Below are 7,034 nucleotides of genomic sequence, written 5' to 3' on the forward strand. Positions count from 1 at the left end.
CTCTCTCTCTTTTTTTTTTTTTTTTTGTGCACAGATCCAGTAATCCAAGGTGAAGATTGAAGGAATCAGGAAGAAGATGTATTCTTAGGCACTGTTACATATTTCAAGACAAAAATGATTACTAATATATTTCCCAGATATCAAACCACATAAGTTAAGAGCCTCATTTCACTGATAGCATTCCTAGCCCCAGGCCATCTTCATAATTTTTACATTTTCTTTAATTTAATGAAAACTGCCCTGGTTAAAAAAACAAGATCTCCATAATTATGCTCTCAGTTATGGCTGAGGGAAGAGGAGGGGTCTAATTATAGACATGGGTAAGAATGTGGACGAGGCTTTAATCCCAGCTCCTCACCCTCTTGTCTGTGATCTCCAGCAAGTTCCTGCTCCACTCCATGAATAGGGGTTAAAAGAGGCACCATGTTATGGTATGAGTGTTAGCCAGCCATCATTCACTCAGCAGATATTTACTGAGCCCTTACTCTGAGGTTCCAAATCCTCAGGACAGTTCTAGATTATTGGGATACATCAGTGAAGAAAACATACAAAGATTCCTGCTTTTGTGGAGTGTACATGGTGCAAGGTATGATGGTAAACAATAAACATAATTAATAAGTAAATTATATAGAAGATGATAAGTGCTAGAAAAAATGAAAATGCAACAGGGCAAAAGGGATGTGGGAGGGCAGCATGGGGCCGTGCAGTTCCCAGCGTTAAATAGGGCGGTATAGGTAGGCCTTGTTGAGAAGGTGAGATTTAAGCCAAGACTTGAAGATGGTAAAGGAATTACCTAAAAGAATGGCTAGGAGAAGACCCTCACAGGCAGAGGGAACAGCCAGTGCAAATGTCCCAAGGTGGAAAGTTTCCTGGCACATTTGAGGGTAAAGGAGGCCAGTATATCTAGAAAAGAGTAAAAAAAAAAAAAAAAGGAGTTGGGAGTAGTGGGGGTCTGGGGTATCAGAGAATTGTGTTAAGACCTTGTAGGTTGTTGTAAGGACTTAGGCTTTTACTCTGCGCAAAGTGGGGAACCACTGCAGGATTTTGAATATTAATTCTGAGCATAGGAGATTTCCTGTCTACTGTGTTGAAAGTACATCTTTAGGAAGCAAGGGAAACTGGGTTGGAGTAAAAGGGGTGAGAGATGATGGTGACCCAGAAATAACAGGACGTGGTGAGAAATGGTGGAATTCTAGATGAATTTTGGAGGCAGGGCAAGCTTGATTTCCTGATGGATTAGATGGGGAACATGAGTGTGTTTGTGGAGGAGATCTCAGTTTGGATATGTTTAATCTGAAATGTCTGTTAGACATCAAAGTAGGGATGTCAAAAGGCACTTGGGTATGACTTTGGAGGTTGTGAAGGGAGTATGGAATAGAGATATAAATTTGAGAGTCATCAGAAACCCATTAAAGTATGTAGCAAGTTAATTATTGATAATAATTAGTGTTTAAAATTTTTTTTTAATTTTTTATTTCTTTATTTTTAATTTTTTTATAGTAGGTCCTTGTTGGTTATCTATTTTAAACATAGCAGTGTGTACATGTCCATCCCAAACTCTCAGTCTATCCCTCCCCCCACCCTTCCCCCTGGTAACAATAGGTTTGTTCTCTAAGTCTGTGAGTCTGTTTTTGTTTTATAAATAAGTTCATTTGTATCATTTTTTTAGAGCCTGCATATAAGAGATATCATATGATATTTGTCTTTCTCTTCCTGACTTACTTCACTTAGTATGATAATCTCCAGGTCCATCCATGTTGCTGCAAATGGCATTATTTCATTCTTTTTAATGGCTGAATAATATTCCATTGTATATATGTATGACATCTTCTTTATCCATTCCTCTGTTGATGGACATTTAGGTTGCTTCCATGTCTTGGCTATTGTAAACTGCACTGCAATGAACATTGTGGTGCATGTATCCTTTCGAACCATGTCTCTGGATATATACGCAGGAGTGGGGTTGCTGGATCATATGGTAATTCTATTTTTAGTTTTGTAAGGAACCTCCATACTGTTCTCCATAGTGACTGCACCAATTTACCTTCTGGCCAACAGTGTAGAAGGCTTCCCTTCTCTCCACACCATCATTATTTTGTTGTCATTACATTTTTCCCTTTGTATCCCCATTCCCATGACAGAAAAAAAAAAAAGGGAAGCCAGGCTTTTTCTTCCTTTTGTCTCAAGGGGAGTTTGTTTGGCGATGGAAAGCATCCAGTGCATGAAGGAAAAGCCCTTTCTTTGCTTTTGTCTTCCAAAGCTTAGAGTTTCTGAAAAGGGCCTCCCAGGGAGGTATGTGCAGCAGGTAGGTAGTCTGAGTAAAGTTCATCCTCCTTGTCACAGTTCAGGAAACCCGAGACTTCCTCAGTCAGCATATGACGTTCTTCTAACCTCAGGGATTAATTCAGGGGTGGCCCAATCTGCCAGAAGCTTAAGACATTTGTGAGGGATTCTAAGATATCCATGCAGACTCTCCTCTTAGACAGTGTGGTGTATGGTTGTTGGACCTGGAACTGATACAGCCATTTTACCCCATGGGAGAAGTAAGCTTAAGGACTAAGATGTCATATGGAAAGGGCATAATAAAAAAAATAGCAGAAATGGGGCATATTAATTATCTATTACTATATAACAAATTTTCCCAAAACTAAATGGTTTAAAACAACAAACAGTTATTAGTTCATATGGTCTTGTTGGATGAGGAATTTGGAAATGGCTTAACTGGGTGGTCCTGGTTCTTAGGGTCTTTCATGAGGTTACAGTCAAGATGTCAGATAGGGCTGCACTCATCTGAAGGCTTGTCTGGGGCTGGAGGAGCTTTTCTAAGATGGCCCTTTCACATAGACGGCAGGTTTGTGATGGCTGTAGGTAAAACCCTCTCCATAGGGCTGCCTAAATGTCCTCACAACATAGCAGCTGACTTCTCCCAGAGTAAGTGACCCAAGAGAGAACAAGAAGGAAACTGCAGTGCCTTTCATGGTCTAGTCTCAAAAGTTGCACACCATAACTTTTGCCACATTCTATCCATTAGAAGCAAGCCACTGAGTCCAGCCCACACTTAACAGGAGGGGAATCAGACTTCATTTTTTCAAAAGAGAAGCATCAAAGAATTTGTAGACATTATTTTGAAACCACCCCACATGGTGTTAGAGCTCTTATATAACCACACCTGAAGCCTTTCCTACGAGTAAGTGAGCCAATAACTTTCCTTTAGTTGTAAAGCCAATTTGAGTTGAGTTTTCTAATACTTGTGGCTGAAAGCATTCTAATGGATGTAGAAGGCTATAAGTTGAAGTAGCTGATTCAGGAGAGGATAAAAGTTTCAAAACGGGGAAGGAGATTGTTTCTTATGAGGTGATACGTTCTCAAAGAGATAAGGGGAAATGGCAGCTCCTAGGGAGACTGGACCTTCTACACTGGGGCTCCCAGCCTCCACAAGGATCCATGGGCCCTGGCACCGCACTAATCATGTCTTTTATTTTCTGTAGTCTGATGCTTTGACTTACTTCACTTAGTATGATCATCTCCAGGTCCATCCATGTTGCTGGCACCGCACTAATCATGTCTTTTATTTTCTGGCACCGCACTAATCATGTCTTTTATTTTCTGTAGTCTGATGCTTTGACTTACTTCACTTAGTATGATCATCTCCAGGTCCATCCATGTTGCTGGCACCGCACTAATCATGTCTTTTATTTTCTGTAGTCTGATGCTTTGACATCTGGGGCCCTGCTCACTCTGCAGGGACTGCCCCTCCCATGGTTAGTTTCCTAGAGATAGTGAACAACTCACCCATGAGAACACTTTTCACATACAAACCAATCAATCCAGAGCCCACACACCAACCACCTCCTTTATGGGGCTCTCACACTTTGGGCTACTATCCACCTGTGCTAATCATCTAGGGCCAGGTCTCAGACAACTAGGGACAGCCTCTATGCTCCAGACCCTGTGGAAATTATTCAAACTTGCCAATCCTAAACCTGCTCACCATGCCTCACCTGTCCTTCCCAAGGAAACTATAATAAAGGCTCTTGCACACAGTTCTCCCCTCTCCCTCTGCCTCCTGACCAAACTTGGTGTTTCCCTGCGTGGCCCCTGCATGCCCTGGCATGCTCCTCTTGGGAACTGTGAGTAACAATGTATATTTTCAATGGCGATCATCTCCTGATCTTTTGACCTTACTCTACCTCAAATTTTCTATTAATACTATTTCTATATTTTAAATCAGGGATACAATCCATGGAACTTCCCACCTTCAAGGGACCATGTGGATGAAGATGAGAGGTATTATCAGCTGTGACCAGTATTGTCCCTTTCTCAGCATTCTGCACTATGTAAGACCCTAAGGGAAAGTAGGGGGCAGGAACTGGCTAGTTGAGGTAGAGTCAGATTTAATATAGTTTTAAGAAAATGTTAGGAAAATAAATAACATGATGCTTCTTTACCTGAGTGCACTGAGTACAAATTAATGTCTGCTACATATAAATTTTGTTTTTTGAACAATCTGTGATAAGCTTAATAAGCAGTTATTTCTATTCATTTGTTGGTTTAAATTTTCAAAGTAATTTACAAAGATTTATTTTTAAAAATCTCCAGCCTCTACCATCTCCCCCATTTGACCTCATGATACATTTAAACACTAGGATGTGTGAAAGCATTTGGTAACAATTTTTGTTACACAGATGGTGTACGCCTCACCTCATCTACAAAATTTACGAAGTACTTTGAGTCTTATTATTTCAAAAATATTGTGCAATTATTTTTGTAAATTTTATCATGAGTTCACTTCATCGGGCATTTCAATTTGACCTTTCTGCCAACCTACTGATTTTTCTCAATTCTGAATCTCAACCATCTCTATCTAGTAGGTGAAAGGCTTTCATTTATTTATTTGGATCTATTTATTTCTTCCTAGATAGGAAGGTGATTCTCCTTCTTAGAAGCTTCTTTCAACAAGCTTTGCCTAAGACTGTTATGCCCGGAAATATTTTCTCCTTTGTAGTCATGCTGATACCTTCCTTGTAGTGTCTGTCTCAGGCCCTTTCTCTATCTGCATGCCTATCGTCAAGCTTTCCCATCATTGTCCTCAGTAAATGATTGTACATTCTTCATCACTGATGACATGGAAGCGGACTAATATGAGGGAGTTCCCTCAGTCACACTCAGGTTCCAAATTCTCTGTACCTCTGTGTTAAATTCTTTCATTTTCCTACAAATGTCAGAGGAAAGCATTGTAGGAATGTACTCTTAAGCTAAACCATTCCTTTCGGCTCCTTGAGAAAAGGGGCTCCTATGTTCATCATCTCTCATGCATCCATACATCTAGCCAGTCTAATGACTAAAATTAATTATTGAGCATCTGCTATTTTGGGGAATCAGAGATGCTTAAGACACTGACCTTGTCATTAACAACTTGAAAAGAAGACTAACCAATTAGCAAACCAACAATTACAAAAGTGTGTACAAAAATACTACCTAGATACACAGAGGTGATGATGACTTAATGTGGTATAGGGTAGTGTTTCAGTTTTCTATTGCAACAAGCCACTCCCAAATTTAGTGGCTTAAAACAACAATAATTTATGATTTCTCATGATTCTATAATCTAGCTTGGCTTAGCTGGGAAACTGTCCTGCGTTATGTGTTGTCTGCTGGGGCAGAAAGTCCATGATGGCTTCTTCACTTGTATGTCTGCTTATTTATCTGGGATGAATGGGTGCTGGCCAAGCATCTCTCACCCTCCTTGTGGCATCTCTATTTGGCTTGCTTGGACTTCCTCATAGCATGGCTCTCTCACGGTAGTCAGCCTTTTTTTCATCAGAAAGCTTCTAAGAGAGAGGACATGAAAGCTCCTAGTTGTCTTAAGGCCTGGGTTTGAAAGCCCTAGAATGTCACTTTCACTACATTCTATTGTCAAAACAGATCATAAGTTCAGACCAGATTCAATGGGAGGAGACAAAGTTCATTTCTTAATGAGTGAAGCGCCATGCATGTACACAGAGGGAAGGCATTTACAGCAGCCATCTTTGGAGATTACCAAGGTGAAAAGGTCAGGGAAAGCATTGTAAAGAAGTGATTGAATTGGCCCAGGAAAAATTATCCAAGCATAAACTCACTTATTCTTTTGGCCCCTACAAATAAGGACTTCCTGTCCTCACTAACTCTTACCACTCCCCACCCCATTGTCCAGAGAATCAAGCATGATTCACATCGGGCGTAAAGATAAGCCTTGGAGAATAGCATTTGAAATGTGATAAAGAGTCTATTGGCCATACTAGGCCTTTCTTTTGATTAGCTTGACCCACAGTTTTTCTCTCCATGTTCCTGGCATTTCTTTTTTTCCTCTTGTGACATATACCCCAGTCAATACCAAACTTGTCAATAACCTGGAGAAGAGGTATGCCTCGCTGAAGGAAAGTAGTGGTGAGAGAAGGGTTCCTGTGGGCTCAGGGAGAATGATGAACACTTGGCCTCTTTTGGTCCCCCCTGGAGAGGAAACTGGAGAGAATACAGGATATACTAGGAACCCAATTTATATGCGGGACCACAAAATGGTGCTTGTTGAAGGAGCCAGGCTGAGAGTTGGGAGGAAAGTGATGTGGCCATGGCTGGCTGAGAGTTGGGCGGAAAGTGATGTGGCCATTGCTGGTGAGGCCTGCCAGCTCTCTGGGGCCAGGAATTTCCTGCTGCCTTTATGGAAATGTGGACTCTGGAAACCTGGCAATGTCTGTTCCTGTGGGACTAGCAGCTCATTTCTGTAGCCTTAAAAACTCTGGAAATCATGCTATTTCTGTGCAGTTTGCATGTGGGGAATTACTTCTTTACTGTTCTCTCTCTGGATTTAGTGAAGTTTCCTTGGCATTTCCGTCTTTCTCAGCTGTGCTAAGTGAAGCTATGGGTAGAGGTTTAAGCCCACACTTGGGCCAGAACCATAAAGCTGTACTTCTCCCCTCCCCCCACCTCTCATGGTCTGTATGGTGGCAGCGGCAGGAAAAGCAGGGGGAGTGCTTTCAAGTGGGAGATCAGAGACT

Source organism: Eubalaena glacialis, chromosome 10 (assembly GCF_028564815.1).
Source record: "Eubalaena glacialis isolate mEubGla1 chromosome 10, mEubGla1.1.hap2.+ XY, whole genome shotgun sequence".
Lineage (NCBI taxonomy): Eukaryota > Metazoa > Chordata > Mammalia > Artiodactyla > Balaenidae > Eubalaena > Eubalaena glacialis.